The 24,485-nt window shown below is 39.4% G+C and overlaps 2 pseudogenes; one reads left to right on the top strand and one right to left on the bottom strand.

The window, feature by feature from the left end:
• The first annotated feature begins 1,135 nt into the window (after window positions 1-1,135).
• On the top strand, window positions 1,136-3,500 carry LOC136282594 (uncharacterized; annotated as a pseudogene).
• Window positions 3,501-3,657: 157 nt separating this feature from the next.
• LOC131781898 (uncharacterized) lies at window positions 3,658-22,931 on the bottom strand (annotated as a pseudogene).
• Between the last annotated feature and the right edge of the window lie 1,554 nt (window positions 22,932-24,485).

The following is a 24,485-nucleotide window of genomic DNA, read 5'->3' as shown; positions in this document are numbered from 1 at the left end:
TTAATTCTGAAACTCGACCAAGATCTCCTTTTGACCGTTCAAACTTCGTTTGTTTATCCTCTACGTTGAGGATTTCAGGTTTTCACAACAACTGAATGGAGAATAGATGCCGAGTTCTCCTGAAACGTTGCGTATACGTGATTGGTCGTAATGCTTGCGCGATTGCGTAACTTACAAAGTAGACAAAGGTAATCGGAAGGCACCTTCTCGATAATTTTCGTTGAAATATCTGGTCATGAACTACGCACAGTGTGGAGAAGATCAAAATTGAAGAATAGAGTTTGGCACTCTAGTCATTAGAGACATATCGCGTTGCTTAAAAGGACACACAATTAAGTTGAAATACGTTACAATGTTACCAAAACAACACGCATACACTCTGAAAGAATTCTTGCAGTTTCTTCCGAGATTTTACACACGGAACGCGATGAACTAGCCCTTCTTTCTGCAAATTTGTTTTCATGATTTTACGGTGTCATGGACCACAACGGTTTTGACCCCTGTGACCGTTAAAATCAACTGGACAAACCCAGCTTGGTGTGTTGCGTGACGTGTCGTGCAAATTTTTCCTTGTCATATGACCTGTATGGCGGAACCAAAATTTGTTAATGTAACGAATTAGAATCGAAGGTTATTAAAATGGGCTGTAGAATTTTATATTTTACTGAGAATCTTATCTTTAAAAATGTTTACTTGATTCACGGAAAGCAAAGATTGTAGTGGCTGCGGGTATTTCAGCCCTGATTTCTCTCCTGGAATGCCAAGACGACGTATCGAGTCATTTCAAGTACTACCAGCTATCCAGCGAAATCCTCGAGTACAAGTTAAGTTTGTTCCGGTCATTTGGGCCCCGATACGGAAAAAATACAACAGTTATTGGAATGTTCTAAACATCGGAACACTCTCGGAAACATTGGAAATGCGTTGAAAGTACTTGTCGGCACCCAGAGCACAAGGGACAATGTAAGGCATTGAAAGAAAGCCAGACTGACTGGAGATGTACATGTACAGGTTCCGTTCCCAAGATTGATCTATCTCAGTATCAATCAGCTGAGGATAGATTATACCCCTTTTTTCATAACAGCTCTTAAAAATTGTTAAAGAGGAGTCAGAGTCATTCATCAATTGTACCAGGATGCACATAAGTAAATCAAATTCATGCCTTTGAGTGCTCCATTGCTGGCGTTGAAATCGCTAGCTTTCAAGAAAACACGTTATTTTCCTAAATAAAATTTTTTCCATGTACAGGAAGAAAAAAACAAAGCGCTGATGGAAATTCGTGTATTATTGCCAAAATTTGAAGAAAAGTTTGTAAGTATGTCGCTAAAGGTACCCTCGCCTGTTATTATATCTGTTTCAATCGTTCTTCATCGTGTTCTTGCCCTTATTCACTTTTCTCAACCATGAGACTGATGACGACCCTTGCAAACGCGTTGCAGACAGATGAATCAAACTTTGATTTCTGAGTTGTTTGATGGTTTCTCAATGTGTTAAGATCCTTTAAGGATAGAAACATGAGCAAAACCGTCAAAGAGTATCTTATGCTTTAATTGAGAGTTTCCCAATTAAACTGCTGCTTTTTAAGTTTGTAAATCGCTCACTCTAAGCAATTTGTTGGTAAATGAATTCCAAGAGGTCTAAATTTTGGCGGGGTAACGAATTAAACCTATCGATGTCAGGAACAGAATGGCAGTATCTTTTACTTCAGTGCCCCTTGTGGCCTAGCAAACATACGTCCTTCAAATGGTTCTGTCACATGATTCCATGGATAATGATACTCAGCTTTTCCAAGAGCAGGTTGAGCGAAAGGAGCTCTCAGCGTCCATTCATTTTTGAAGAATTTTCATAAAAAGATAGCAATGATACTCTATATCCCTCTATTTCAGACGAAAGGGGCACTACAAGACTTCGGTGTGGAGCAAGAAGTAACCTGCAAGATGCAGACGTCAAGTTGCAGAAATCTTTGGCTGCCGTTAATTCATTTCTAATGGAAAAGGTCAGGAGACGAAGTTACATTTCAGATTGAATGCTTTCTCCTTTCTTCATCTGCAAGGTTTCACTTATTAATATGTGTACATGATAATATTCTTATAATATGGTGTCATTCTTTATATCGACGGTCTGGCCTTTACGACGACTAGAAACGTAATTAGGCAACGTTGAAAAGCTTAACAAGACGCTTGCAAACTCAAGGAGTGAGGTAGGTTTCCTATGAGGCAACCGTCGATTCACTTGTTAATTCGTTCTGCTTGGACAAGTTTCACCAAGGAGTTTGTGATTGTTTCAAAATCCAATACAGGTGTTGTTAACTTACAGGTATGTACAATTCTCTGGATTGCGATATCATATGCATGGATTAAATGGTAAAAATCACTAATGATTTGTAAATATTTCTCTAATCTCTTGTTCAAAGAGAATGTGTCGTCACTAAAATCAAGTTTGAACTCTTCAATTGCCAGCTTACACCAGAGTGTGGAGGAAATGAGCAAGAATAATTCCAAACAGGTACTTTAAGAAAATGAACGATATTTTTAAAAACATGTTTCAACAGTTCTTCTGAAAGTAAAAAGTTGAATTTAAGTGTATAACAAAATGCTCACTGAACTAATACTAACAGAACAATGTATGTATGTAAAAAAAGTACTTTTAATGGAGACATCTGTGTATCTTTCAGCTAGAGAACGTGAGTAAGCTCCAAGGCCCTGTCGGACAACACGGTTTCAATGGATCTCAAGGACCTGTCGGACCAACCGGACCTCGAGGATTCAATGGAACATAAGGTGTCCAGTGGGTAATAGGTCCACAGGGTATAAACGGTTCACAAGGACCACCAGGGCCACAGGGACCCAACGAAGCAGGAAAATTCTGCCAGTGTGAACACAACACTAAGAAGTTGACTGGAAGCCAAGCTCCAATCACCAGCAACAATTTACCAATTCCAATTAATGTTACCCTGGGTGAACCAAGTGTAAGTAAATTTAAAAGAAGAGATTCAAAACTATCGTTAATGACAAATTGTTTAGGGCTGGTTGTCCAACTTGTTTGCCTTACTTTAACGCAGATGAATACCTGAGTCCTTAAAGACATCTGACGCAATATGCCACTCCACAAGTCCGTTGCTGAGAGAAAACTTAGGTCGAGCTTCCTCATTTCAATTTATTTCTCTCCTTAACAAAAAAATTCTCCACAAAGCGAAAAAAAAAATAAACGAATGAATGAAAAGCATAAGAAATATGATGAAAATAAACATGACCAGTCGAATATGTATTTCCTCTTTAATCAGTCTTACAGTCCAACTTTGCTTTTCATTCCACGGTAAGAAGATAGTCGGTGTCTCATGCACAACAGACTATGCTCATCTTTGTCTGCTCTCGGCCGCAACAGACCCATCTAAGAATAATCAGTTTTTCTACTACTGCAACTGTTATGGTCATCATGGAATTGGCCGGGTTTTTAGTCGGTGCCTCATGCATTATTGGGAATGTCCGCTGATCGAATGAACCCATGAACCGAACCCTTTTGTAACTAGAGCACATGCAGCACCCAAACCATTAGCCCTGTTCAACCACTAATACCTTCCTCCCTGCATATGTGCAATAAGTTTCAAACAAAGGAAAATGTTTTGCCATTATTTTATTCTTTTTCTCGTCCCCTTGCCTTAAACTAGTGAGTGCCGTTTACAATTTTCCATAAATCACAGTGATTGCAGTCTTCCACTGCGTTTATTGTGTCTTTTTTTTCTTTAAAATTTTCTCTATGATTCGATATCACCTGATGCTTCATGGTTAATAGTTACGGGAACATGCTCAGCCTCGGAGTCTGGGTCCTGAAAATTGCTGCATCTTAGGTCGTCTGGACCTGTTGGGTACTCACCAGTCCAGTACAGATACTGAATCCATACATTCATTTTTGTGAACACTGAACGCTGATGTACACAAGAGGAAACAATTAGATTAATTAGAACTCTCACGTATTGTAGCCGTCAGTAATCTTTCCGTTCACTTTATTTTTTTAACGTTTTAACTGCATGCGCGATCACATTCGATTCTAACATGATTTGGTACACAGCTTTAATTTATGACCCTTATGGCTGCAACAAGTAGCCAGTACTCTAATCTCATTCCGGCAATAATTAACAATTATTTGTTTGAAAATGGAGGATAAAGAATAAAGGTAAAAAGAAAAGGATTATTTTCCTAATTGCATGGCATCTACCAAGTTTTACGATGCCATTGTTTGCTTCAATTTCCTCCCTAGGCATCAGATCAAATATTCTCTTGATTTTAGTCAGATGTAATTGCTTTAAAAAAACGAATCGGAAAAATCTGGAGAGGAATAAAGTTAGGAATAAAAAAAGGCAAAATGCATATGAAGGAAGAACCTTTCTAAACCGCTAAAAAGTACTATAATTTAGACAAGTAAAACGCGAACTTTGACGTTAAAATATTAGTTTTTCTCTGCAATGGTGAATTAACGCTTGTGGAAAATTGTTAGCCTAGAGCACTTGGGGATTGTCTTTATTTTCAGATGCCCAAAAACTTCTTAATCAAATCTAATAACTCAGACTTACATCAAAGTCCTTGCAGTTTGCGTCTGTTATGCGCGAGCCACTGGCTGTACAGGAAGTTTCGCTGTCAATCGGTATGGTCATTTCGTAGGTTCCAAATGGACTCCGGCATTCTTCTGCTCCGAGAAGTGTGTCATCACACGGTGAACCGCTGAGATAATGGCAGCACATCGGTTGAAAGCGGTAATCGTCCTTGCTCATACAGAAGAGAGAATCCTCTGAAAATTTGCGAGAAAAATATTTTACAAGTGATTTGAAACTGGATGTCCATTATGTACAGACTTATCCAGGTTATGAAAGAGGCGTTTTTTCAAAACGCTCCACGCTCCGTTTTTATCAGCGTTTCCGGGTGTTAGTTGATTATAGGAAGAAAAAACGCAGGAAAAAGTATGCGTTGAAGAACGAATTGGTTTGGTCAGAGTCTAATCTCCGTTCTGTAGAATGTCACGCTTTGATGATAGCGTTGCGTGACGCATGGAAGAAGGGCTTTCGCGAAATACTATATAAGGTTAGCCTTTTAAATCATTACTTACTGTTTCCTTTCGCTTTTTCTCTGTTGCATCCTTCGGTATTAGTGATTGCAAATCGGTCGAATTCTAACGTCCGCCATGATCCTAAAGGCTGCCGGAATTCCCTGACATTCCCGTTTCCATCTCTAAAGTAAGAGCCACTGAGATGTCTTAATTTAAGAAAAACCCTCGATGGGTAATCACCGCTTTGAGATTCTTCACCTTCTAGCTCAACATACATCTGAAAAAGAAACGGCGAAAATGGAGAACAAAACAAAACAAAAAATCATACAGATTAGGGCGAACAGAACTTAATTCTCATGGACAGTTAGAAAAATTATCTCTATTGACAGTCAAATTCCCCATTGGCACCAAAGCTTGAACATGTTCTAAAGTTGTTTTGTTAAATCACTGTTTGACATTATTTTTCCGTAGGAGCTACTTAAACCAATGTTTGCCGACTTCAAATCAAGTGCGTTGAAAATGCATGTTACTGACTAAATAAACCCCATGGAAAATCCGGTTTTTCAGGTTTCTGTCTCTGATCTTCATTCAGTTATAAACAAAGTTAAACACGGCTCAACTAACTATATCAGTTTTCATGCTCGATGCCCGTATTATAACATTATGGCCAAAGATGTGTTAGCATAATTTAACTGAACCTAGTTATTACCTTCAAAAGGCGCACGTTATAACAGCGATCGCAGCTATCTGAAATTTTCAATGAAAACCTCGTAGTGCCTTTATGAAGTTCGTCGAACATCTGCAGGAAATGAAGAAGAAACTTTAAGTCAACAATTTTATAGCAATAACGATAAAATTTAATGCAGAGGTTGCTTTAATAATTGATTTTCCCACAGTCACAATCGTAACAAGGTAACAAGCCACACGGGGAAATGCCAAAGTTTGCTCAGAAAGACAAAATGAAAAATTGAAAAGGCAAATGAAGAAAATGAAATGAGCGTTTAACGAGGTCTTAACTCAATCCAAGGGGGCTAAACAGCCAATTACTGAATGAACGACCGCACGAAAAATAGCAAAAAACAAAATGGAAAACAGGGAAACATTTCAAAAAACATCAACAGCAACATTAACAACTGCAAAAAACCAACATCTGTTTTATTTTATAGCTCACTGTAACAAAGACAAAAGGAATACATCACATACCACGTTGTCTTTAGCTCTGTTACTGTCAAATGTCCATTTGTGCGTGGTGATTGTGTGGCGAAATCTTGTGAAGCATCGCTGTCCCCTATTTTCGATATCATCGATTCCTTGAAGTGCTTTTGTAAGCTCTAAAACCCCTTGGAGATTCCCTGTTCCCTGGGCGGCTGACACCGCTTGCCGTTCGAATTCTGCTAATTTTTCCTGAACAATCCATAGAGAGCGAAACTCGAAACCTTTGTACAACTGGTACAGTTTTTGGGCAAATCCTGTTTCTATCTGCTGATAGGACGTAAGTAAATCATCCAGAAACATCTGCTGTGTACTCTCAGCGATGGGAGAATCTGAAAAAGGAAATATATTATTATTAGACCGTTGCTTTGCGTGACCTGTCACGCTTAATATTCGTTTTCCTGCTTATTTATGGAGAGAGGATCATCAACAGGGAAAGCGTGAAGCGACGTGGCCTTCAAGCTAAACTTGATGGGAAATTTTGGCGAGAATGTATAGCCACACGTCATCCTGCATTTGCACGACCGTGCGTGCGATCGTAAGCGCAAATATTATTGTTATAAAAAGAGGTAGCATTGATGCGATGTATAATCACAAAGATCCTTACCACCAGAGTTACCAAGCCTTTCAATTTCATTTGCTGTCTCTTCTAAGTTCGGAATGTCAAAGTTATGTCCACCGATTTCGTTATCCAAGTCGATGACCTTTGCTATGAGATCGATTCTTGCTGCACCGGCGATAAAAAATCGTTCGATCTGTTCTTGAAACTTTGCCGAGTTTCGGGGTTTTGACTTCTCATCCAGCAGGCAAACAAGGTCCGCTGCAAGTCCCTCTTTGTTCATTTCCAGATTAGCCTTTTTATAAGAAGATAAAGAAATCGTCATGAGCTGGATATAACTTGGGAAACAGCAATAAAGTTAGGGTCGAAGAAAGAGGCGTACAGACAAACACACAGACAGAGAGTCAGAGAGACACACAGAAAACAAAACAGACAAAAGAGTAAAATAAATCAGTAGATAAACAAACAAACAACAAAACAACAAGCTATTAAGAAACACAAACATAGATATCGAAAATGCAGCATTTCAATGTTTACCTGCATTACTTCAGGTACAGCTTCCACATCCATTTGGTCAAAATCCAATTCACTTGAGTCTTTCAGGGCAGCATAGTCCTGTCCAAATTTCAGCCATTTTTCTACTTTATCCAAATTATTCTGAAGTTCACCAAGGTCACATTGGCCAACAAAATGTCCGATCACTCCTAGGGCTGATCCAAGGGCGGCGAAAGGATCTTTTGCTAGTACACCACTAAAGAATCCTGTTATTCCTTCAAGAATGACAAATAAGTCGTCGCTGTTAAACTTTGCTGCTTCGTACACATCTGAGAGCATCCCTTTTGCATCCAGTAGACTGTTCTTCATACTTGCCTCCAGCTCACCAATAGCCTGGTGCAACAAAGAGGAGACATAAAATTGTAATGTTAGGGCAAGGATACGTAGAATAAAATAAGACAAATGAATTATCATTTCAGTCGCCTATCGTTATTTAAGTTATTCTTCAGAGAAAATGTTGCTGAAAAGAAATTATATGTACACGGCTTGGTTCCCCCGCGTATTTGCGTATTCGTTATCTTCAATTCCAACCGACAAATGAGTTTATTTCTCATTCACTCTTGTCAGTATTGCGAAAGCAGCCCTTACTTACTGCTATTTATAACATTTCACAAAGTTAAGATAAACTGATATAATTTTATGACGAGAGAACTTGGAGTTAAATTGTTTATCTTTAAAACTCTTTACGATGACCAATTTACCTTATTTACTCTTAATTACCCTATTATACTCTCCCACCGACGTAGCGCCACAGTTTCTTTTGAAACTTAATCCCTTTATTCATTAATATCTTAAAGATTGAAGTAAACCAAGGAAGTTCAAGTCTGAAATTTAGCCGTTTGGCTTATTTTTAGCTGGAGTATATCCGGAAGCCCTTAGCACGAAGCGACAAGGAGTAATGCCACGCCCAATGGACTGGATGCTACGTCATCGCAGGTTACCCTTCAACAATCCGCCCGACTTCGCTAACACTTCACTGGTGCTCTTTGGTGGAGAGAAGTACTTTAAGTACTAAGACCTCGCCGCCTGACCAGTGCGTTTTCCGTAAAGCCTTTGATTTTCTGACACTGTTAGAAAAGGCTATGGGACTAAGCTCCACTTTGTTTCTAAGCTGTATTCCCACGTGTAGAGTCGAGGCATCTGGTCAGAGCAGAATACTTGTTCATTAGTTGTTTCCCTTTGAAATAAATGTTTTAGAGAAGGACAGGACGCCGTATGCAATGCCCACGTTGACAAAACTCGCTCACGAAAGTGTTTTGATTCAGAGTATTTCAAGTGAAGATCGCCGGTGTAGCATTATTCATCTTAGAAGAATGTAAGAGGGAAGACCTCAGTTTCACAGGTTGGTACCCTCTCGCTAAGGAATCGGTATATATTCGACATGGAGGTTTGGACACTTACCAACACATATGCTCCCTTTTCGCTCACTGCTACTCGTCTGGCCTCTTCCAGTCTGTTCTTTTGCTTTACAACTTGAAGTCTGGCAGCCTGTGGTAGTGATTTCAGTATTGTCTTAACGTCATCACGCCGTTGAATCGATTCTTTGATAGCATTGTAAGCGTTCTCAAACGTTTCTGCACGAGCTTTGATGACTTCGACTTGTTCCTTGAAGACCTCCCATTTGATCATAGGTGCGAACAGCTCGTTATTCCCAAATCTGTCGTATCCTACTTTGTTCATAAAAGCCAGTCTTCTCTTTGCCACTAAGAAATGATCCAAACAAATGATTAGCAAGGGAGTTGATAACTGCTTGTGTACCGCTTCAAACTCCCAATGGGGATTTACATTTCATATCATCTTCTATGCAGATTACCTCCTTAGATTTTCTGATAAAATATTTTTAAGGCTGTGCCTCCAGTCATACTTTTTTTTTCCTACCACATTTTAAGGTCTTCCGTATTATATTACTGTACAAACGTACGGCAACATGGAATCTATTTGTGAAATATACGTATTTATTGCCGGGCTGAGATCATATCTTTCGAAAATAGAGTTATCAGCAAATTTCTTTTATGTAGTTTCTTTTAATTAAGTACATTGTAGCGAACACACCAGTAAATTTCCGGATAGTTACTCAAACCATACAACTGAATCGTAACCAGTGGTTTCTGAAACACGATTAACTAAATTACACTACAACCAACTACCGACAACAATAACTACGATTACAAAGCGAAACATAAAACGGCAAAAAACAACGCAAAGCGTACCTGACGGTTTGGATAAAGGGAGTACAGGGGTGCCATAAAGAAACCATGAAAGGACGACAAACTGAATAACATACTGTTCTTTTCGCGCGAAAATTTAAATATATACATATGGTGCGAGGGGACTGAAACCTAATTGGCAGATAAACCGCTGACCCTGAATTTACTGTAACCTACATTAAACGAAAATATATTCGAAAGTGCCAAACCTTTCGTCAATTCGGACGCTCCAGGTTTGTCACTTGACAATTTTATAACAAACTTGAACAGCGTCGCTTTTTTCGACATTGTTAGCCCAGAGAAGGTCTTCACCATATCTTGTCATCATCTTTATCAGCTGCAGAGGATACTTTTCCAATTCTTCAGCACCCAAACTAGATTTCTGAAGATAAGAAATTTCCACCTGACCATCGGAGCCTTTTGCTACGAGTCCTTAAAAGTAAAATCGTAACAAAATTGAAAGTTGTTAAATATGCATTTGAAGCGTAAACTTTAGACAGAACGGCTAATAGCTAGTGTTCTAGCATTACCCCTCAAATTATAATGTTTGGAAGGAACATTGAACATGAACACAAGACCTGAAAACATTTCATTTCAGTTTTCTTTCTCGAGCCAACACCACAAGTTTGGATAGGAAGAAGGGGAACGCTTAAACTTGAAACAGCGTTTCACTCTTTTCTCACGTGTAGGAAGCGTAAGACCGCCTAAAATTAAATTAAAGAATAAATAAATAAGCAATTAAAAAACCTTGTCCGTTGCTTCCGCTTCTTCCAGGTGCTCCGCGAGGGGCCTCGTCAGCTAGTCCGGATGATTCACACCGATGATGACGACAATTCATGTTAAAACATATGTTCAACCTCCTACAGTTTATCCCGCGGCCACCTCGTCCTCCTAAACCACCTGAAAACAACAATTTCTTTCAATTGATCAAACTATTCTTGCTCAGTTGATGCTTCTGCAAGTTGATCTGCCCATCTATCAGCTGGTCATCAATCCACTTTTAATCCAGCCTCATCAGATTCCTTTGCGGGAATAAAGAATCCTCTAAACTTTGCCCCGCTCCCGTCATGCACTTGGGATGCGCGGATTCCAGTCCAGTCTAAGCCTGAATTTCTCACCCTTCTTTTCTGACTGATTGCAGCTAATTTTTGAGGATCATACCTTCTCTTGATTGCATTCCGCTGGTTAAAACATGATTGTTGAGAAAGCTAAGTATAGCGCCATAGAAAAACGAAGGCAATGTCTAATAGTCGCGTTGCCCGTTTTATTTGGAGCTATCGACAAAGAGTGACACCGAGTCGCATACGTTGTGCGACAATTACAATAACAACTTGTCGGCGCCAGGATTACAAATTATTATGTAATTGCCTTTGTTCATGGTTTTCGTTTTTGCTTAAGTCGGTTTTCGCGTCGTCGTATCGTTTTTGACCTTTCTTAATTAACTCATATCGTGAGCCAAGCTTCTTCCTGATCCGATGAAGTATTGGTAGCAGAGTGTTTCACTGCCTTCCAGAGAATCTGGATATAGGTTCATTTGTGGTGTTTCGTCCGACCAATGATATTTATTCTATCATAGTGATAGAAAAAAAAAGAAAAAAAAAGTGTGCAAAATTTTATTAATGAAGAATTTGTGAGTCCTCACCGTCTCCTCCTAATCCGTTTACTGCCGGCTGCCCTCCAGTCCCGCGACAAGTTTTTAATTCGATTTTCCCTCTCACATTCAAAACATGAAGAGTTTGACGGCCTGCATCGCCACCATTTCCTGTTGTTAAGTTTAATAAATAAATAAATACCTAGGTGAGAGACATAAGTAAATGCATTTAAATGGTGATTACTACTGTTTATAACACAGTCAGTTCATGTACAAGTAATCAAAGTCAACAGCGCTAGCGCGAGTGCTTCAGGTTTCCATTGTGCGCGGGGTACAGTAAAAAACGTGCGTGTGCATGGCAGGGGAATTACCATATAAGACACATTTCACTGCTGCATGGAAGATGCAGTGAAACAATTAGTTCATGCATCAGCTGTTTTTTCATCTAGATATGAAGCACTTGAGAAGATTGGAGTGTACCTAAGAGGCTGAAATCAATTGCTCGAAGAGCAGCCAACTGTTACGCATCTTTCGTGCTCTCCAAACCTCCGGTGTGTTCACCACATCTCATCAAACGTACGCTGAACCAATTTTTTATGCGGATAATTTGGTTTTATCATATAAACTAAGGTGTTATACAAGGATTTCCAGCCCTGGGAGAAGCCTTAACGACACACGTGAAAAAAAATAGTGTTCTTTTCTTGTGTATTTGACATGCCCAATCAGCTGCTGACACGTCACCCGCCCTTCGCGCCACTTAGTGAGATTGATGAATGAAAAATCCGTAGGGGAAGAAAACCAAAATACGGGAAGAAAAAACAAAAGTTCTTGTCATTAAAGGGCTATTGTGTTTATATGATAAACAAAATAATACACCATTACTTGTAGATATGGAATTTCTCTTGTCATGTTCAACTCGACATCTCACTCGTTTTCTGCGCTCACTCGTGAGCTATCGAGTTGAATACTCGAAGAGAAACTTTACCTCCACGCGCGTCATGTATTATTCTCTTTGTATCGACTGAGTTGAAAATGGAAATTGGCCACCGTAAAGATTTTCTAAAGCTGACGTTTCAAGCGTTAGCTGTTCATAATTCCCTCTGAAAAAAGACGAACGTTCGAAACGTCAGCTTTAGAAATTCTTTACGGTGGCCAATTTCCATCATCAACTCAGTTGATAACACCAGATTATCTTGTTAATCCCCAAATTGACGCAGCACCAGAATTTCTTGAGAACCTTCTCCCAACCGCGCGTGGTTGCGGCGTCAGAAAAGGAACTATTCTTAACGGCCTAAAAATTGTCAATAACGCTAGTGGCGTTATTGACAATTTTGGACAGTTCGGTTAATCTCAAGAGAAAAAAAATTAATTTACTCTAGTAAGTTTCAGTTTTACCTGATTTCCCACCATCTCCGCCAGGTCCTCCATTTCCGCCTGATATACCTCGTATCCCCGCAATGTGTGTAGTGCAGCCAGTCCTTGTTATGCCTGCTACGCAGTTAGAGTATGTCCTGTCTGGTTGCTGTTTGAATAGTAAAGTTAGAAATAGTAATTATTGCTTATTGACACAAAACCTCCACTGTTAGAGTAAACATCCGTTAAATTATCAATACTGATCTTCAAATTTAACAATTTGTTTCAGTTTACAGCAGTTCCTTTTTGTAATGAAAGCTTCGTAGTCTGACGTATCATCATAAACAGGGGAACTGTCGTTATTCATCGCCTGCGTGGGGGAGGGGGGGGGTGGCTGTAAGGGTTTGATTGTCTCGATAACATTCCCCTGATTCTTTCTATTCTTATCCCTACTCCCCCCTCCCCCCACTCCGATTGGCAGTTAATTTGCAGTAGATTTTCTATAGCCCCCCTTATCACCCCTCTTCGTTCCCGAAATTATACACCCTCCCCTTCCCTCCCCCCAGTCCCCTCCAGGCGATAAATAATGACTTTTCCCTGAGTTTTCCTATATCACGCATATCAATTATTGAATAATGTACCTTTGGCTTGTTGTTGGCTGCCGTTCTTCCTTTCGCACCATTTTGCCCCGGTTTTCCATTTCCGCCATTTGTTACAATATTTACATAGCCAGCAATAATTTCGGCGTAGACTGTGACTGTCAAAGTCGAATAAATAAATATAGTAAAAATATTGCGTTGCATAATCCAAAATCGCGACAATTTGCGACCCCATTCTAATGACTTTGTTGAAAGAGTAACCCCATTACAGTCAACCCAGTCTTAAAAGTGCAATCCCATCCAGCACTACATCCCTATTAGCCTATTTCGAGGGAGTAAACTTCGGGGATTTGGTACCTCTCGACCCCCACACTAATGACATTTGGTCCTGACCCACACAAGCCACATATAAAAAAAGGACAGAAGATTGTGGCCTTGAATTTCCGGCAGCCCTTAACTCACCTGTTGGACCATGAACTCCATGCTTCCCATCATCTCCATCGGAACCAGGAGGCAGAATATTTAAATCTTGAACCAAGTCGGGAGCACTGAGGTCCAATCGACTGTCTTCCGTAAAGATCACCTCTCGGCTGAATATTGTCAAATTTTTAATACCACGCAGATCCACGTGACCCTATGAGAAATAAGCAGAGTGATTCCTTACATGCAAATCGAAACCGCCCTGAGGCACGTCAATGTAGTTTAATTTGTAAAAATACCATTCTCATTTTTATTTGAGTTCTATTGGACATTCTGGAATGAAACGCTTTGTCGATTGAGTGTCAGAAACCAAGACTAATTAAAAGTAATCTCAACGGTCAATTAAATGGCCTCGATTGCTACAATATGTTCTTCAGCCAACTGTAATTCGTAGAGATCTCGGAAACATAAGGGTTCAGTTTTACTGATTGATCACCACTTTTTTCCTACCCAGGAACATTTTGTATCCTACTAGGACCAATGGCACCCAGACAGTTTTGTCGTTTCGTAACCGTATTAATTTATCAGGTAATTTAGTGTTAACAACTAGGTTGAAAACGTAAATTAGCCACCGTAAAGAGTAAAAAAGCTCACGTTTCGAGCGTTAGCCCTTCTTCAGAGAGATTGGAGGAATTGTAGGTTGTGTGTGGGTTTATATGCAGAAAGTGGAGCTACGCCATTGGTGGGAATATGGTGACGAGAAGACAGGAATAAATTAGTTGAATGAAAAAACTCCTCCACCGACGCAGCACCACAGTTTCTTTAGAAACTTACCCCCTATTAATTTATGTTCGTTTTCTATGTTAGTTATGTTTCTGAACCCACTTTACTTGAAAGTATGGTTGGTTTCTGATGTCAAATACCGCAATCAGCAGCAATATAATCTGCGTTGAAGAAGTTTTATTAGTGGGGTGTCCAGTTTTTATGTGATACCCTTACATCGCGCAGGGCAATAATTATAATTCAGTGGTTATCGTTAAGAAGATTACAAGTATGCGCAAAAGAACTTTGATAGTGTTTTACCCGCTTGTCTCTTTACTAACGTGTCCTGCGCAACAATCAACATCCTTTCTTGAGATCTCCTAAGTTTTGATCGTCACTGAATGTTGGACGGGTACGAATTGAAACAAACTGGGAACGAATCGTCTGAATTTAGTACGAATCGAATGAGTGCGAAAGGTTCTTGGGAACAAACGAATGGGTACAAAAAACAAATTTCCCTTATCCAAAGTTAACTGTAAAAATACCTACCTGTACATATACAGTATCAGATAGAATTTCAAGCTCAATTCTATTGGCTCGCTTCTGGTTCTGTCCAAAGGTTACCTCGCTTTGGTCACGAAGACGCTCTTGAACGTGATTCATGTGGACATTCCGACCAAGTACTTGATAACGGTCTATGATTTGTTTCAAGGTATAAAATAATGCGTAAATTGATCAAGGTAATGTCTAAGATTGTTGATGATAACCATGTAACCATATCCATGGAGTAATGCCTCATTATTTATCTTATCTCTGCTAAAGATCAGTAATCACCTTGGGAAGAAGGGGTGCAGAGTAATTTGGGAGGATCATTCGTCGCCAACATTATAAAGGGGAGATTAAAGAAAATCGACTGCCAACGAGAGATGATCATAACGATATTATAGAGCCTTGGGGAGGGGGAAGGGAAAATCAGGTAAATTTGATTATGACAAAGCCACCTGCTTGCAACCCCCCTCTCCCTCCCACCTTTCCCCCCCCCCCCCTCCCCTTAAATAATGACCGGTCTCTTACCTGAGAGAATACAGCCGTAAAACTCGGCCCTCATGGCAATATGGTTATTCCATGATTTTGGTTTTATTTGGACATATCGAGCTGTGATTGGTTGCAACAAGACATGGGTAACCACGGTGTTCCGATTTGTATTACCAGTAAAAACCTGGAAAACAAAATGAACAATTCATGTGACTTCACAAGGAATTCAGATTACTTCCGCAAAGACAATCGCTGGCAAATTTAGCGAATTTCAACGAAGACCGATGAATGCACCGTTGATGATGTTTCACGGCGATTCCAACGCCATAGGACCTCAAGAGTGAGATTGGCTGACTTACTGATGAACGACTAGAAGCGCGGGGAAAGGCCGCTAATTAGAATTGCTAAACAAACTGTTGCACTTTGTCTTCGGGAAAGTCAAACAGTAAGTTTAGCATTATTTAAAAGTTGATAAAGGTTGGTTAACCACCTCACTGAATTTCAAAAAGTTGACGATTCGAATGAAAAACGTCAGCTATATTTACATATGGTTGAGAATCAATGAGAAGCCGGATGTGTTACTCATACAGACACAAACTTAAAATGGAGATAAGAAGACACGAAATGGCGATATGTCTTATGAAATGTGACCCCTATTATTAAAAATAAATAAAAATTACATAAAAATTCCAAAGCTCCTCACAGCCCTCGCTACATAAGATGCAACATTAAGGAAACCACTGCACCTTATCTGATTCATTCTCTTGATAGGCCTGAAAAACGTTACTGCCTTCCGCGCTGTAAGCGAGAGTATAACTTTTCACCCATTGGTCGCCGTAGTCATTACGTCCCTGAGTCGCAAGCTTCGTAATTTTCACATTTCGTCCGAAATCGATTTGAAGCCACTGATTGAGGTCATTGCTTCTCGCTGACCAGGCACTTGTTTTACCTCGGGCGGCTTGGCGGTTTAGTCGGGCGTTCTGTTTTCCGTGTGCCGTATCCCAGGAGGATGAAGCGGTAATCTGTTGATCAGTAATGAGACCGCTCTCTAGCCCAAGTGCTTCTTCGCCCGAACACGCTGAAGAGAGAGTTCAAAATAAGTAGTTAGGGCAACGTATCGAACGAATTTTGTTAGTAGACTGGGTTGCATTGTCTTTTACCAAGATAATTTGTGTTGATATTTTCTTATTTTTGCTAAATTTTAATTCTGATTGGTCATGAGGAGCTTTGGCCCCGAAAAAAAAACGCAGCATGCATTCTACGGAGGCGCTATATTTCTGTCATCAGTGTAGAGAATTACATCAACGTTTACGGTCGGTAGGTGTCTATGCGGTTACTTAAACCTGTTGATTATAAGTTAAAGGTTCACCTAATAATTAATACTGCATCTATGCTCGAATTTCAATTACGAAAACACAAGAAATCTGGCATTGAAATCACTTGGCGCGATCTTATCTTGGAGACTGAAGTCTTCGATCGATCGGCTGAGCTTTCTATAGCTACGGGATCCAATCTCGACCCCAAAAAGTCCTGGTATGTGCTAACGAGAAGTTAATGTGAAATCAGGCCGAAAGCTTTTGCAAATAACGAATTGTTTCGTCGATTCCGCGATGACTACAATACGTTCTGTCCTGCCAGCAGATCTCAAGCGCGCTTACAAAGGCTGTTCGTTCAACGCCAGGTAACCAAACAACATACATGTTATACCTTCAAGTGGTCTCTGTGCCGGACTAATTAGACAGGAAGAAATCCATCAGATGGATTGGCGAGGTCTCAAAACATAATCTTGCTGTTGATGCGGTAAATCAAATCGCCCTCGACCGTACACTTTAGGCGGGAAATGCCTCCAGTCGAAATATCATCGGAAATTGCAATGATGTCAGTCGAGAATAGCCGAGCTTGACAAAGACATTCGGGAATTAGTAAAGGATAATAACTATATAAGTTAATGGTGGATGCCACAACTTTCAGTCAAAAGAAAGAGTCCAGACAAAGAGCGGTTTCCTGATATAAATTGGTGTGAATTCAATTTTTCGTGCCCTCTTGGGTAGTGTATACCTGAGGATTACCTTTAATCTCTTGCATACCCTCTTGGGTAGTGTATACCTGAGGGTTATTGTAATCTCTTGCATACCCTCTTGGGTAGTGGATTAATTTTTAATATCTTCTATACCCTCTTGGGTAGTTTATACCTGAAGGTTATTTTAATCTCTGGCATACCCTCTTGAGTAGTGTATACCTGAGGGTTATTTTTAATCTCTTCTATACCCTCTTGGGTAGCGTATACCTGAGGGTTATTTTTAACCTTTTCTTATCCCTCCTAACTCGGCAGTCGCGTAAGACGATATTCATACGTGTGAATTTGTTCCCAATGACCTAAAATGCAATAACGATGTTTTAGACCAGCTTCTCCCCTGTTAAGTTTTTAGCTTTTCCGAAGACTGATGTCTACGGAAAAGCTAAAAATGCCGTTCCAAACTGAAACCTTCGCACATAAAAGGCATTGCGCCGAAGCTTGAAGACCGAAGGAGGAGACCAGAAAGTTAAAAACCATGACTGTATAAAGAAGGGTTTGTCGGAGTTAACCTTACGTAGGCCTAGATCTTCGATCATGGAGGTGAAATCAGCTTTACCGGTACCGCTTTTTAGGCTATTTTTGAGTTTCTTCGTTTTACGTGTTTTAAATTGTTCCTGTTCTATGTTTCTGTAACATTTTGTCAGGAATATTCGTGGACCTTGTGTTAACGATTTACTGTTGTCTTCTTAAAGACATGTATTTTCTCTACAGAGAAAATAAGCTTAGCGTACCGCCATTTAAGTTTTTTCGAATTAGACCCGTTAGGTTTGTATGAGACATTTCTCTGGACTCTTGTTTCTGGAAAATGAGTGAACAAAGTAGAGTTGCATCTTGAAAATGATTAGAATTGTAATCATCGGAAGTTGCGGTTTTTTCCATTTCATTCGAGGAGAGCATAATTACATTTTTTGAAGCGATTACCGGATGTCCTGGAATGTTTAGCGAACACCTCATGCCACCAAGAGGCGTCGAGCCTTGGCTTGAATTACTTATGCAAATTGCTGGCTGCACATTCAATGTGCAGCCAGCTAATTTGCATAAATTTTTTTTCCGACGCAAAGCTCGTCATGAGTAGACATGCGAACCAGTCATTATTTATCGTCTGGGGTGGATATATCTTAATTGTGTACATATAGATATATAGATATATTTTTTTATATACATATTTGATAAATTCATTACCTGCTTCAAGTTGAACAACTGCCGGTGTCTCAAACCAATTCATTGGAGGGTATTCTACTGTCTCGTCAAAAGATTGAGACCCATCCATCAATTTCACACATCCTTCTACAAATATAAACACAACTGTTTTTAAGAAACGATGCCCTTGAAACTGTAACAAAATATCTCTCAGCCGACACTGGACTATTTTAAACACTTTAATCCTCGAATCTTAATTGAGATGCAACACAGTTTATACAGAAAGTCGCTCTCTGGTTCGACTACCGAAACACACCGTGACTTGAAAACCTCGTAGTCTCTTGTACACAAATAATGTAAGAAACACCGTTAAATCCTTTCCTTACAAAACATTTAATTTTAATCTCCTCTATTAGAAAGTAATGAAATATTTCGTGCTTTAGATTCCAAAGAGTTAAAACCAAAAGTTTCCAAACTTATTATTAAATGTGCTGAAAACTTGAACTGCTGAAGGACAGACATAAATGATGATTTTTCAGGATAGCCGGGGCAGTGAGCAAGAAAGCACTGTGGCTTTGCTTGTGAGGCCATATTATTAGCTCTGTTTACAAACTGAAGGCATCCATAGTTGCCTTTTTAGCACTAGTAAGATAATATTCTTGCGGTTGGGTCGCGCTATGAAATTTCAAACCGCGTCTCGGTAACTAGTAAATTTTTGCAAGTGCTTTCCATTGGATTAAATTAAAAGTACTGTGAGACAAAATTCTTTGATAATTAGCCAAGGATAATTCACTCAATCGATCAACCTGACTGACTCAATAAGCCATCCACCGAACATCGAAGCATCGAATTACAGTGGAAATACCTGCTGTCAAGGTACCGGCCACCAGCCACCAGTCACCAGCCACCGGCCAAACAGTCAGACAATAGGGTCTGGTTTCACTTGGTATGGGCGATATCTTATGGACTGGATGGTTGACCGATAAAACGAAGAAATAAGCCCGCGAGAAGTCTTTTAAAACATTTAGCAATCCTCTCGGTGTAGTTGCTCGAAAGCATTCAAGCATCAATAAATTTTACATCCTTTCTGTAAGTTTTAAGTGCGACATTTTTTTTCGTGTTGGATTCTATGCGTGTTTGAAGTTCATTATTTTAGTCTTTTCATCCTTTAACTAGCAAACGTTTATACTTATTGTTTCATTAGCATTTTTTTCATCATTTTATTGCCACCTTATTGCCGCCCTATTGCTACTTCGCATAATTTATCATTTAGCAAGTAATGTGCCTGTATTCTCGTTTCCGGTCGTCCTTTCCATTCTTTTTTTGGCCCTGGCGAGTTTCGTAATAGCAGTATTAATCTTGGTCTTTTCTGTGGCCGTAACAATGTAGGTGTTTTATAGTTCTCTTTCCTTCCTGTTGTTTGCTATTTCTTTCTATCGTATATTGTGTGACTTTTGTGATTGTTTTTAATTTTAATTTCAAACTACATCGTGTACGCCGTTGAGGAATTGAAGTGAATTTATTTCTACACGACTTGGGGTTGTTTATTCCGCGGCCACAAATTTCGCGTAGTGCAATTTCACCTTCAATAAAAATTACATCATTCCTTTGGATAAAGACACGTGCACTTAAACTGCATTTTATTTTCTTAAAAATATGTAGCATAATAAATGCGTTTTAATTTTTTTGCATTTTTTTTTTTTTACAAATAAGCTAAATACATAGCTAGACAATAATCTAGCTATTACTGCTCTTGGTATACTTTGATATAAGCAATAAACCCAACACTAAAAGAAAAATTCATCAAAATCTACATGCATGGCGAAACTGATTGGTCTAGAAACCATCATAACGATTGCTATGATGACTTATGACTTGTTATTTAAGTCATTAGAATGTTTATCCAGCAAACTCTCTTGGCAGATAGAGGAGATAAAGAGACTGAAAAAAAAACTAATTAAGAATGATATCGGTTGCACTTGGAAAATTAAAACATCGCTAACTTTTGTTTTTCTTTCTTTTCTTACTCAGTGACCTACTTTACTTTTTTTCCATTTTACTCTTTTTTCTGTTTACATAAACACTATGGATGAACTAAACAGATTGACAAATGTGGGAAATTTATGAGAAATAAGGACTCGAACTCGAAAGATAAAGCTAAGCAAACGTGACAAATGACTTCTCAAAAAAAGGAAAATCAGATTTCTTGGAAAAAATTCCTAGCCTAACACGTTTATGCTTCACATACCTTACCACTGATTTAAAAGGGACAACCAACACCTAGAATTTGAATGGCGAATGAATATTTTTTTCATTCACAGAAACGAAGCAAGAAACTGACCTTCTCCACTTGTCAAATCCAAGATTGCAAGAAAAAGAAACCCCAACAGATTCTTGGAAGGATTCATGAAAATTCGTGAACTTCTTGTCTCCGACTTTACTTCACACAGTCTAATCTGCGACTGCGACTGCGACTTCAATAAGGAACTGGGACAGGTAACGTTACTGAATAAGAATCAGTTGAGATAACGGAATTAACTCAATAAAGTAAAATTCTTACCTGTAGTAATTCTAGCAGGTTTTGTACGGGTGACACAAGCATATCCCAAATTTTTTTAACATTTCGGTTACATCCTGAAAATCCGGGTTTCTTTCATCAAAATCCTTTTGACCTCAGTGATACAATGGGATATACAAACAACACCATCGTATATTTGCAAATTCTCATTTTTTGTAATGCCAATCAGCAGTTGAAAGTCCGCAGTACCTGTAAATTAAGGGCGGGGAAGGTCCTGAAGAGCTATCGACTTCCTTAGTCACAGCTTCTTTAAACTGATTAGCCCAGCGCCATACATAAATGTTGGGACAATGAAAGTTTCAACTATTTGGATCTTGCATGAAAATGGCTAAATTCCTCCATTTTACATCTTAAGCTTTCCACTGTTAAAATCAATGATTTCAGCGAAGTTTTACTTCTGCCGTAGTTTTTTATGGGAGACATGCCTCTTGACCTTGATTTTTCTAACAAGGTCATTAAAATGGTTCAATATTATGACAGAACTACCTGAGAAACATAATTCCGTTTTGTCATAATTGATACGAAATCGCTAGCAGATCGAAAATCTCCGGTCTTATCCGCAAACCTTTTTAGAGTCATTTCCCAGAAAGGCTCTTAGGTCATTTGCAAACAACTACATCTTAATCTATTATTTATCTACTCTGTTCTGCTGCGTTTTCAAATCCTTAACATCGAAATCTCTTAATTCATCCTCACAAAAACGGGCGAGTACGAAATATCTACCATGCACTAGTCTTTGCTAGATCCAAATAGTCCACTCAATCCTTCTCGCTGCGCAAGCAAGAACCTTTACCACCCCCCCCCCCCCCCCCCATATTCGCATCTCCACGAGGAAGTCCTCACTAGACCGCTGATGAACTGATGAAGGGATCTTATCAATGGAGGATTACAATAAGAGACTGTGAGATGTTTTTTTCCTGAGGCAATTCCCATCAAGTTATTTGAGAATCAAGCTATCCTGTTTCTCAGTGCTAGATTAACATCACATGCGAAGCGCATGTTACTTGAATGTTTTGGTTCCTTTGGTTTGAAAACGGGATCAAGTTATTTGCATCGAAGATCCCTTGTTCCCACTAAACGGGTGTGTAACAAAGGCGACCATTTTAAGATCGGAAAGAGACCAGCTACCAGCCATACAGCCAGTCAGGATCGAAGCCAGTGGAGCCTGGTCAGTTCTCAGCTTAATTCAAATGATAACTGACTGATTCATGAATGTCAGCCTCATTTAACAATGTAAGAAACTCGTAAAGCTCTCTATACTCTAAATTGTTCTTATATTTATTTCAGGTTTTTTTTTCCTTCGAGACATCAAAACCAGAAGTTAAGGCTGTTTTCATTTTGGTACAAATGCCACTCTTCACATCACGCTTTCGTGAGATATAGTATTAGTGCACCATGAGAGATAGAATCTATAATATTTGCAGACAGACGAACATGTTTTTCTTTGTTTTTCAAAACAATGATATCAATGGTGAGATATAGTATTAGTGCACCATGAGAGATAGAATCAATAATATCTGCAGACAAACGAACATGTTTTTCTTTGTTTTTCAAAACAATGGTAACTGTTAACGGTCATTAAAGAAAGATGTCACTTCTCTCCTTTTCTTTTGTCTCAAGCTCAATACAAGATGGATCTTTTATTTCCTTACCTAACTTAATATTTACTTTTTTCTCAGAGGGCACGGTAACGAATCCTGCAATCTGATTGACTCTTAGCGCAATCCGTACTTTCCTACCTCTGTCAATGGGCACGGTAACGCTTTCGTGAGTCGCTGAGTACATCCCTACCTTCGCTGCCATTTTTATAAATATTTCGCAGACTCATTAATTATTCATAACTCGATCTCGCCAATCAACAACTGTATACCACATCACGTGGATGCGTTTGGATACCCAGTAGACAGTTAGTAGACAGTTACCCCTTCTGAGTAAAGTTTTAGAGACTTTTTATGGAAAATAGGGTGGTGAGAATCGAAAGCGAGGTATTTTTCGGTGTGGGTAGGTTTACGATAGACACTTGTCTCTAAATTCCCCTGTTCCCCTATGTACACATTTAAATCAAGAAAGGGCAAATGTCTATCCTTTTCACGCTCAAGGGTAAGTTGAATAGACGGTTCTACTGAATTCAAGTGCGATAGGAGGCGTTCCGCTTCATTTCCGGATACCGCAGAAATAACATCATATACATATCGTTCCCAGAAAAAGGATTCCACCGGTGAAGTGACTTGAAAAACCTGTGATAGTAGGTGCCGTTGTATGCAAGTTGTGTGGTTTTGAGGCAAAAAGACAGCAGATGAATAATATCCTCCACAGGCAAAGAAGTTCTTTGTTCCAGGGAAGCATCTTCTCTGAGCCTCTCCTTCGCAACCCTAACGGCAAGATCAATTGGGATTTTCAGTGTAATTAGTATTCACCAAACAGGCGACAAAATTCTCGCAGGATAACCAGAAATTGCACAAGTCGGAGAATTTACAAAAGAAACAATAGGTCTCGATGCAATTCCCGGTTTGGGAATTTTAGGTAAGCCATAAAAACTTGGATATAAGCTGTCACTACTGTATAACATTTTATACGTAGAGTCACTAATCTTACCAGCTTTTTTGAAATCAGCAACATTTTTTAAACTTTCTTTGGGTTTTACTAGTAGGATCAGAGTTTAAAACTGCATACGTACTTATGTCATTAAGCAGAGACAAAGCTTTGTCGTGATATTGCGAGGGCTGACTGTGTACCATCTTTGCTCGATTCGAAGGCTGAGGAGAGGAAACATGTTTCTAAAGTCCTAAAGGCGAATGGCTATACCAAAACTTTTCTCCATAACTGCCCAAAACCAGTTACAACTAGTAGCACTCCTGATGTGAGAGGGAACCAGCGACTGGTTTCTTCCTTATTCCTTACATCCAAGATGTTACGGAACCCAGCAAGACAATTTTGAATAGCCACAACGTTGAAGTTTCTCAAAAACCTATCCAGACTTTGGGACATATTTTTGCCAAACCTATGGATCCTGTCACGGAAGAAAAACCGAACAGACGCTATTAATTCTATTCCGTGCAATGACTGTGATAACGAGTACATCGGACAGACCAAACGTCAATTTGGTACATGTTTGAAAGAGTATCAAAAAGCGGTCTTCTTTTGCAAAAAGAAAATTCAGCTTTATCGGAGCACACAACCCTAGCCAACCATACAGTTAGGCGGGATAAGTCTAAAATTATCACCACTAAGTCTGGCGTATCAACTCCGCCCACGCTCCTTGAAATCGTGAAATCCTGACACCTTCGCGTCGTGGTTTCCTACGCTTACCTCGTGTTCTCCCAACCTCCCGCGTGTTTACATCAGGCTATGTAAACA

The sequence above is a fragment of the Pocillopora verrucosa genome, chromosome 7 (assembly GCF_036669915.1).
Source record: "Pocillopora verrucosa isolate sample1 chromosome 7, ASM3666991v2, whole genome shotgun sequence".
NCBI classification, from domain to species: Eukaryota; Metazoa; Cnidaria; class Anthozoa; order Scleractinia; family Pocilloporidae; genus Pocillopora; species Pocillopora verrucosa.
The sequence above is the reverse complement of the archived record's forward strand: the minus strand, read 5'-3'. Positions and strand labels throughout refer to the sequence as shown.